The following is a 10902-nucleotide window of genomic DNA, read 5'->3' on the forward strand; positions in this document are numbered from 1 at the left end:
GCACACTTGGTATGTCATGAGTCTGAAATTAAAACATACTTTGTGACTGTGGTGGAAATCGTGCCAAAAAATGAATTTGAGCCCCTGAGTCTTTATCAAAGTGAGTAACAAGTTTATTAAACAGCCAACATGACAAAAAATGGATTCTCTCTCCCTTTCCTATATCTTTCCGTTTTGTGCTTCTTATACCCTTCTGTCATTCCCCCGCCCTTACGTTCCTTTCATGGCAGTAAGCATTAGTCAGCATTATTCTCAATTGTACACCATTCTCTTACATGTTTATCTTATACGACCTGATTACAGCAAGCAGCCAAGCAAAACATCCAGATTCGACCCGTAGCCTTGTGGCTAGGCGCCACTGCCTTGCTGCCTCTATCTTCACACTCTGCTTCTGTTCTCATAGCGAGGTCACTTCCACTTATCTCCTGAGACACAAAACAAAGAAGGGTGATTTTCATCATCCTCAAAGTAAATCTGTAACAGATGACATTGAGCAGTAAAGGAGCGGGCAATCATGGCAGAAATGCAATTAGAGATGCAGGGAGCAATACATATCACAAGAAGTAGCACACATATAAATGGTATTAACATAGTAACAATCCAGTGTCCCCATGGGCCCATCAGAAAGGTCAGCCAGCTAAACCAGGAGTCATCTGCAATCAGTGGAAGCTTAATGCTAGCTCGCATGTGAGCAATGAGATCAGACATATTTCTATAATAATCTGGGAGTGAGAAACAACATGAGGTGTTCAATACCTTACAGATCCCTCCTTCCTTAGCCAGTAAGAGGTCAAGAGCCATTCTGTTCTGCAACACGGCTTGTCTAATTGCAGCCATCTCAGTATTCACTAAGGTGAGAGCTTTCTCTGTTTCACTGGCCAACACTAGTATCTGCCATGCCAGGCCATTTATCTTGTTCAAGGCTGCTGCTGTGCCTCCCCCTAAGAACACAGACCACCCCACAGCTGTCCCTGGGGAGGTCCAGGGGTCAGCTAGTGTGTATCCATTGTAAGTTGGGGCACCTCGCCTAGTCCTAACGGGCTTATGGAACACGGCTAAATTGGGAACTACTATGGCGGGAGTACAGCACCCTCTCCAGTTATACCGCGATGCAATTGGGAACCCAGTGTAGGCCGACTGACCACAGACCCAGCTTACCGGGCTGAGGTTTGGGTGTACATGAGTAGGGTGCAGTTAGTAGATGGGAAATAATGGGTTATGTTACCAGTAGAGACAGAACCATTAGTATTTTCTGGATTTAGGGCAGTAAAATTGACCCAGCACTGGGTGTGACCTAAGATGGGGCCATCTGGGACACCTACGGAACACAAGCACATGGTAGCATTATATGTGGGTATTGCAGAAAAAGATATGTTTTGAATACCGGGGACCATTCGTTTCACAATCACTGGGTCTATGTGCGATAACTTGGATGCCATTAGTGGCCCATACAGGCATCCGCCCAGTCAGTAAATATTCTTGGGAAACATTCAACATGAACCCCACCCCTGTGTTCAGTCCACAGTCTGACATGTTCTGGATCAGTGGAGCAGCCGTAGCATTGTCTAGTGGTGTGGGAACCCATGGGACGGCAAACTGGTGGCATACTAAACAAAGTCTGTCGGGGTCCACAGCATTAGCTGCCACAACAGACATCATGCAGGCTCTGTTACCTCCATACTGTTTATCAGTGGTCTCCCAGGCTCCTGCCAGGGAGACGAGGCAAAGCAACAGTGTGATGTACATCACGTTGAAGTCATTTCCTCAGGTGTCGTTGGAGCCCTCTTACAGTGAGTGTGATGTACCCACGTTCCTCATCCTTCCACCTTGACTGCAGTGTGGGTGACCAGAAGCACTTGGTGAGGTCCCCTCCACTTGGGCTGGTTCCACCTCCGCCTCCTCAGGTCCCGGATCAGCACCCAATCACCCGGCTTGTAGTCGTGGAAGGGCTGGTCAGCTGCTTGAGGTAGTACTGCTTTCACCTGCTTAGACACAGACAGAAGCGTCTCATAAAGTGAGACGCAGTAGGTCGTGAGAAAGTGGTCAAGCAACTGGTTATCGAGTGGGGGTGGACCTATTCCCGTGTTGGGAGGCCTGCCCAAATGCACTTAGGCTGTTCTCGTTTGTGGTCTGGTCCTACTCTGCCAAAGGACCAGAGGGAGGCTTTTGACCCAATTAAGACCTGTTTCTGGAAGACCATTTTTGATGGTCCCATTAGCCCTCTCTACTGCCCTGGTGCTGGCGGGGTGGTAACTGCAGGGTTTACAATTATCACTTGAAACATGTTGTGGCAGGCCCCATCTGGGAATTATTTCCTTGAGGAATGCTTTGACCACTGCTTCACCATCCTGGGTACCTGTGGGAAAAGCCTCAACCCATTTGCTGAACATGCATAAACAGACCAGGAGGAACCTTTTCCCTTCTGCTGTAGTTAATTCAACAAAATCAATTTGCCAATGTTGGAACGGTTCTGTCGCTGGGGGGTGACCCACAGACTGTTGTGACAGAGGTTGTGTGTGTCTGTGTGTGTTTTGTGCACATACTAAGCATGCTGAACAAAAATGTTGGGTGAGTGTGGAGAGTCCAGGTGCATACCAGTGTCTTGTTATCATATCCATTATCCCACCTTTGCTCATGTGACTCCTCCCATGAGCAATAGCAATTAACCCTTTCATGTATGCTTTAGGGAGACATGGTCTGTCTGTAGCATTGTGTACTCATACCTTATTTTGTTTAACACACCCTGATTTGGACCATTGAGCCCGCTCTGCCGGAGTAGCAGAGGACTGGATGTCTTGCAGTGTAGGTTTCTCTTGGTCTGTTACAGGAAGCTGTGTGGCGGCGATCGGATCTGTGCAGGCAGTATGTTTTGCCACATGGTCTGCGAAAGCATTTCCCTTACTGACGGGGTCATCTGCTGAAGTGTGTGCTGCACATTTGACTACTGCAATTTGTGATGGTAGCAATAGGGCAGAAAGTAATTCATTAATGAATTTGTGATGTTTTATTTTAGTGCCAGAGCTTGTCAGAAAATTCCTTTGTTTCCACATGTAACCGACGTCATGTGCCACGCCCCACGCATATCTGGAATCCGTCCAGACCATGAGCGTTTTGCCTTCTGCGAGTTCACAGGCTTTAGTTAACGCAATAAGCTCTGCAGCTTGTGCTGAATATGAGCTAGGATCTGTGTGTGCAAAATATCCGTAGCAGAGACCACAGCATATGCAACCCAATTTATTCACATTTCATCTTTGCTGGCTGAACCATCAACAAATAGTTCTAACTCTGTGTTTGGCAGTGGCTTGTCTTTGAGATCTACTCTGGGTGTGCATGCATGTAGCAGCAGTAGCTGGCAATCATGTGGCTCTCCAACTTCTGGAGTAGGCAGAAGTGAGGCTGGGTTTATGGAGCGGTGCAATGGCGCACCGTAACATTGGGCAGGTCAAGCAAAGCTGTATGGTAACGCAACCATCTTTGTGCGGAGAGGTGTACAACCCTTTGGTCTTGCAAGATGTTATGCACTGAGTGTGGAACCTTGAGAGTGAGGGGGGCGTACCCAACTATGTCTCTAGAGGCTACTAGAGCCTTTTCTGCTGCTGCCACTGCTCTAAGGCAAACTGGTAGGCCCTGAGCTACAGGGTCCAATTTGCAGGAGAAATACGCCACTGGGCGTAACTTATCCCCATGTTTTTGTGTGAGGACTGACGTCATATAGATGCCTTTCGCATCCACCATTTGTACAAAGGGTTTTGTTGGATCAGGTATACCCAAAGCAGGCATGTTTTGCAAAGCTATCTTGAGCTGTGTGAAAGCTTCCTCAGCCTGCTCAGTCCACTGCAGGCGTGTGGTATTCGTGCTTTTTGTTGGAATGATTTCCCTAAGGGGCCCCTCTTTCTCAGCATAAGATGGAATGAAAGTGTGACAATATGAGCACATACCAAGGAAAGACAACAGTTGTTTCTTAGTCATTGGTTTGGGAGTTTGGCAAATTGCCTGTGTTCTGTCTGCTGCCATTCGCTTTTGGCCTGTGGTGATAATGTGGCCCAGAAAGGTGACCTCTGGCTTGCAATATTGCAATTTGTTTTTGCTGGCTTTGTGCCCATTGTTGGCTAGATTCTGCAGCAACTGCTGGGGGGCCTGTTTGCAGAGCTCCCGTGAGGGGGCGCTCAGGAGCAAATCATCCACATACTGAACCAGCACCACCTCTTCGGGTAGTGTTAGTGAAGCCTCAAGGAATCTCTCAAGGCCGCATTATAGATGGTAGGTGATTCGCAATACCCCTGACAAAAACGTGTAAATGTGTATGCCTTGCCTTCAAATGAGAATGCAAACCAGAATCTGCTGTCAGGGTGCACTGGCACACTGAAAAACGCATTGGCCAGGTCCACTACTGTGTAGTGGGTGTGGTCAGTGGGTATTTGGGACAAAATGGCATGGGGGTTTGGAACCTCTGGGGCTCTGGCTTGGACTGCTGCATGTACTGCTTGCAGATCTTGAACAAACCTCCACTCATCCCGCTGGGTTTCTTTACTGGGAAGATTGGTGTTCTTACTGGTGAGTCTGGACATGGAACTATTACCCCTGTCTGGAGCAGTGCTTGAAATACAGGCTTAATGCCCTCAATTGCCTCAGGCTTCAAAGGATACTGGCCTGCCTGGGTCTGTATGCTGATTTGGGAGTGATCACAACTGGTTCACAGTCCTTTAATTAGTCCCACATCATATTTACTGGATGCTCACAGTTGAGGAGGAAGTGAAGCCAGTTCTAGTTCCTCCTCCTCTGTGAGCGTGGCAGCCTGCACCAATGGAGGGGGGCCAAATAGCTCCACAGTGCGCTCCTTCTCAATCTGCATTGAAAAGGGCACTTCCACGTTTTCGTGGAGGCACTGTTGTACATTAGGGCGCTCTGTGTCAATCCAATCGTTAGCCTTGGACACTCTCAAAGCCCATGGTCCAAAGTCTCGCCATGGGAGGGTGTGTATAAATCTGGCTAGGGAGATGTGTGGGTACGAATTACCTACTGTGAACAGTTCGCTCTGAGCTTTTGTCAGTGAAACTTGGGCGGCCGCCATTTTGTCGCTCCATATGAGTGCTGCAGTGGCAAGGGATTCTGTCATAATCATGATCTGGGCCTCGACTGATGTGTGAGGTGCAATGCACATCTTGAGTTTTCCATTGCAAAGATCCTAAAACTGTTTGTTGGGCTTTTGACAGAAAATGTTTAACAGTTTCCCCTTGTTCATCACCACAGCACCACATGTAAGCGTATCCAGGGACACCTGATGCTAATTGAACCATGCATGGTTGTTCTAGAAAATCTGCGGCTAGTCCCTCTGGTGAGCTAATCAAAGTGCATCCCAATTTACACATTAGATCCCTAGCTAACAGATTTACCGGGCAAACGAAAGATATTAAGAAAACAATGCGAAAACATTTTACCATTTAGAGAGCACTGGAGAGGCACAGACACTTTCTCTCTAACTACTTCTCCCCCCACACCTATTAATGCTTGAGATTTTCCCTGCAGTGTGTCACAATGAAGGTCATTCTTTCTAATCACTGAATGGCCTGCCCCACTATCTACCAAAAATTCCAAATCCTTCCCTTGTACCGTTAACGTTATTTTTGGCATGCTTAAAGGGCATGTTGTCAGCTGCTGCACTAAACTGAAAAATAGGGAGAAGAAGATGGCACTTCCCTTTTTGGTGTGCCAGTGGATCCCGCCTCGCCATCCTGCCCCTCCGCCGCCCGTCACTTCTCTTGAGTGGACTGTCCTGGACAGTCTCTGGCGAAATGTCCAAGTTGGCCGCAGTTATAGCACCGATTCTCCATTCACCATCTGATCCACACTTGGTTGGAAGGCTGGCCCATTGCCAGCGAGTCCTCTCGCTCTGCCTCGTCCCTCAACCCTTCCCCTGCCCTCTCCCTCAGCTCCTTGCCGTGGAGCTCTGGTGGGGAGGGCTGCAACTTGCTGCACCATCGTCAACATGGCTTGATCCATCGTGTCTGCTCGGTTTTTTTTTTTCTCTCCTCTTTGTTTCTGAGTTGAGGAGGCCTCATGGTGTTTGGCATGGTCCTCAATGACGCTGAGAGGCTGTCTGGCAAATCCCATACAATGCTTTTTTATGGCGCTAGACAGTTCTGGCTTCAGTCCTAATAAGAAGCTGTTACGCAAGTGTGCTTCCCATGGGCCCACGTGCTCTGCATCATTCGCTCTTTGAGCAGGTGCTTCCAGCCCGCTGTAATCTGTGTGCACTCTTGTCAAGCGGACTAGATAATCTTGGACAGTCTCTCCATCTTCCTGCTTACATGCTGCTATCTTCCCCGTGTTCACATGCAGAGAAAGCAGCCTCTAGGCAAGTTCTCAGACCCCTTATCATATTCCAATAGGGAGCAACTTCCACATTGGAAAACATCCACTCGGAGCCTGAACTGCTGTAAGAACATTCCATGGTGATGTCGGCCTCCCGGGGAGGTGGGCATACCAGTGAATGTCTCACTCCCCTCTATTTTGTTCTCATTATGGCTCCTGGTGTGTGCAGCCACGGGTGACCACACGGAGGAGGCTGCTGCTGTCCAGGGGCCGGTTGGGGATGGGCTGGTCTGCGGAGCCGCTGATGCGCTCTGTTGGATCTCATCCAGGCCTGCCCTCGCTGGTGCATATGGGCTAGGCGTTGCAGGTGGTGGCGGTGGTGGGTTGTATGTATAATGAATTATGAACAGACATTTCTGCCATGAAGAATACTTGATATGTAATAAATCTGAAATACAAACACATTTTGTGACATAGTGAACTAAATTGCCTAAAGAAACAAGTACAATATTGAAACCGGGGTTAGCCTGCTTAGGCGACTACAGCACTCCAGATGTCACCTAAGCAGGCTGTCTGAGAGTATAGAGCGCTGGGATCACCATTCTACTGATTTCTTTATCCTAGCTTTAGTTCTCTATGTCACAAAATGTGTTTTTATTTGAGATTTATTACATATCTAGTATTCTTCATGTCAGAAATGTCTGTTTATAATCATTCCAATGTTTTCACCATAGCGCTTCTGCCCTTTTTAAAGCGATTTAGCGCTTCTGGAGTGCTGTGGTCACCTAAGCAGGCTGTCTGAGCTTATATAGTGCAGGGCTTCACTATTGTACTGGTTTCTTTAGCCAAATTCGAGATTTAGTTGTCTATGTCTTAAAAAGAGTTTTTACTTCAGTTTATCATAAATCAAGTGTGCTTCATGTCAGAAATGTCTGTTTATAATTCGAATGTTTTCACCATAGGAGCTAACTGCATAACAATTCTCCCCATTTTAAAGCATTTTAGCGCTTCTGCAGTGCTGAATTCGCGTAAGCAGGCTTTCTGAGCGTATAGAACGCCGGGTTCACTATTGTACTGATTTCATCAGCCAAGTTAGAACTTTAGTTCTCTATGTCACAAAATGTGTTTTTATTTCAGATTTAAGACATACCAAGTGTGCTTCATGTCAGAATTATCTGTTTATAATCATTCCAATGTTTTCACCATAGGAGCTCACTGCATAGCGCTTCTCCCCATTTTAAAGCGTTTGAGCGCTTCTGGAGTGCTGTCGTGGCCTAAGCACGCTTTCTGAGCGTATAGAACGCCAGTTTCACTATTGTACAGGTTTCGTTACCCAAGTTAGAGCTTTAGTTCTCTATGTCACAAAATCTGTTTTTATTTCAGATTCATACCATGTGTGCTTCATGTCAGAAATATCTATTCATAATCATTCCAATGTTTTCACCTCAGGAGCTCACTGCATAGCGCTTCACCCCATTTTAAATGTTTTGAACGTTTCTGGAGTGCTGCAGTCACCTAAGCAGGCTTTCTGAGCGTATAGAACGCCGAGTTCACTATTGTACTGGTTCCTTTAGCCAAGTTAGAGCTTTAATTTTCTTTGTCACAAAATGTGTTTTTATGTTGGATTTATTACATATCAAGTGTGCTTCATGTCAGAAATGTCTGTTTATAATCATTCCAATGTTTTCTCCATAGGAGCTGTGGACGAAACCGGTCCTGCGTGGTTCGTTGATGCAAATAAATGAGACAAGTATATCCGACTGAAGTGAAACAAACAAAGTTTTATTACAGAATTCTGGAGAGGTTACAAACAGAGAACATGCATCATGTATCTCCCATGTAAGCTCTGACCTCCCAATGTATTCTGACTCCTTTTATACCCTGAAGCTGAATATGTGTGTGCATATAAGCTAAACCTAAATGTGTACATGTTCCTGTTTAGTGGGTGCAATGGACACATCCATCCATTTTCTAAGCCGCTTCTCCGTCAGGGTCACGGGGGGATGCTGGAGCCTATCCCAGCAGTCTTCAGGCGGAAGGCAGGATATACCCTGGACAGGTCGCCAGTCCATCGCAGGGCAGACAGACAGACACAGACAGTCACTCACACACTCACACCCAGGGGCAATTTAGCATGTCCAATTGGCCTGACTGCATGTCTTTGGACTGTGGGAGGAAACCGGAGAACCCGACGCAGACACGGGGAGAACATGCAAACTCCACAGAGAGAGGACCCTGGCCACCCGGTCGGGGAATAGAACCCAGGCCCTCCTCGCCGTGAGGCGCTACCCACTACGCCACCGTGCCGCCCTGCAATGGACATATGCTTTACCATATATGGATGCGAAAATCTCATGTTCTAACAAAAACCTCATGTTCTAACGGTTAAGCGCAGACCTCCTTCAGGTTTTGGCCTTGGCCGGTTTCCTGTTGTTGTGTACATCTCTGCATGTTTGTCATCTGTTCGTCGCCTGCCCTGCCATGCGAATGTCGTAACTCTTTAACGCTAAGCACGAGTTAATGCCTTCTGATATTAATGCTTATAAGTATGTTACTCCAAATATTAATACTCGTGGCTCGACACTTGTTTGACCACCAAGCCTAAGTATTATTTATGGTTTGTAAAACAAAACAAATTCACTTGTTTGTTGAAAAAAAATAAAAAGAATCGAACAAATTAAAAAATGCGAGAAGACTCTTCAGAATTCAGAAGTGCAGGTCCTTTATTCCTTTTGAGCATACAGAGTGTATTCCCAATGGGCCCCTGGACAACATTCACAAATATACAGAGTTTGTACACATGTTTTGTGTAAAAAGGGGAAAAAGATCAATATATTGTATGATATCACAGGAAGCTAGTAGTAATATGTCAGTACACAATCCAAATAATGGCAATAATACATTTGGAATAGCTGGTAATGGACATCCAGTCCTGGGTGACATAAAGAGTCAGTCAGGAGGGTGGCCGGCACAGCATGTGCTTTAGCCAAACACTCGTTCCACACTAGTCCTCACAAGGATAGCATACACAGAACTCAATCCCCATTCTCAGGGGCAGATGGCATGCTTCAGCTGAATTGTCAGTTGTCAGACAGTACCATCCCTAGCCTAATTAAAATAGCTTTCCATTGACCTGAAAATATCCAATTAAACCATCCCTCCCCAGGATCATTGTTCAACAATGATCACAAATTATCAACAATGACACAACATCCGCATGTAATGAGGATGGCCAAAAATACGGCGATCGACGTGCATAGCGAAATAAACACAGTTTTCTATTTGCCAAACACCTTATCTAACCATCCCGTGATGACGTTGTCCAACCCCGAGTTGTCATGCATTTCTTTGGAGAGAGCCTTGAGGCCTTCTAGGGCTTTAGTGACTGACCCATCCGGGGGCAGTGTTTTTGGGGATGAATGTACAACACATATCGCCAAACATGTGATAGACACCCCTTTTTCTGCCAAAAGCATGTCTATGGCCATTCTATTTTGTATAGTCATCAAAGACGTGGCTGAGAAGTGTGTGCTGAGGCCCTCAACGGCTACCTGCGGCTATTTGATCAACTAACTTATACTGATGGGGGACCCCCCTTGGGTCTATGTAATGGGTGAATTTTTGGTGAGGTCATAGTGATCCTCTGTGGTTTCACGTTTTTGCCTATGGGTAGAAGTGTGGTTAGCCTGTCTCTGGCCTACTAACAATATTGGAGACACCAGCCTGACCATGGCACAGAGACTGAATGTATGAGTGGGCATCCTGACTAAAAGAGTAGTGCCGCCGCAGTAATAATATAGCCCTGCTCTGGCCCATGGGCCTACGGAGGCGTTCCCTGAGTACGTAATGTGACACCAATCAGGGTTAATCTGGCCTATCATTTTACCTTGGTCAGTGCCATCAACGTAAGTGCGATCAAAACAGGTGAAGTTGCAGGCTGAGTAATGCTCCGAATGGGCCCGTACCTGTCGTGTTGGCTATGACTGGGAAAATATCAACTAATGTGGTGCAATTAATCAGGTTCGCTTGTTTTGTGAGCTCAATCACATATTTAAAGCCTGTCATATCTGTGTCTGGAAATAAAGGTGCTGGGGCTAAGGACAGCGGGGCACGAGCACAGTCCTCCATCCCAGATTCCCCAGCCAAACCCACACTTAGTCGTGACCTGCAGATCCCAGCAAAGATAAACATCGTAACCTCTGTATGATTTCTGACCTGCGCAGTTGATGATGTCACACAAATCAAATGTCCATGCTGTGGAGCTGCCTAGGGTGTAGTCTAATTCTATTCCCCCATATCTACTAATACAATGGTCTTTATTCATAGTTGATCGTCTATACACCTCATATTCCCCTCTTCGTGGCTATACAGAGCCTCGAAAAACAGAAGATTAACATAAGTGCGATTACATATATAACACATTACATTTTCTTAACAACTGCACATTGTCTGGAGTGTGAGAGTGAAAAAACCTGTCAGGCAGCCAACTTTCCTGAAATATCCATCAAACAATTTAGACAGGAAAAATTCTCTCACGATTCTCCTGCCGCAAGCAACCTCCTTTATGGAACTCCAGTCCAATGTTAAAAG

The sequence above is a fragment of the Pygocentrus nattereri genome, chromosome 22 (genome assembly GCF_015220715.1).
Source record: "Pygocentrus nattereri isolate fPygNat1 chromosome 22, fPygNat1.pri, whole genome shotgun sequence".
NCBI classification, from domain to species: Eukaryota; Metazoa; Chordata; class Actinopteri; order Characiformes; family Serrasalmidae; genus Pygocentrus; species Pygocentrus nattereri.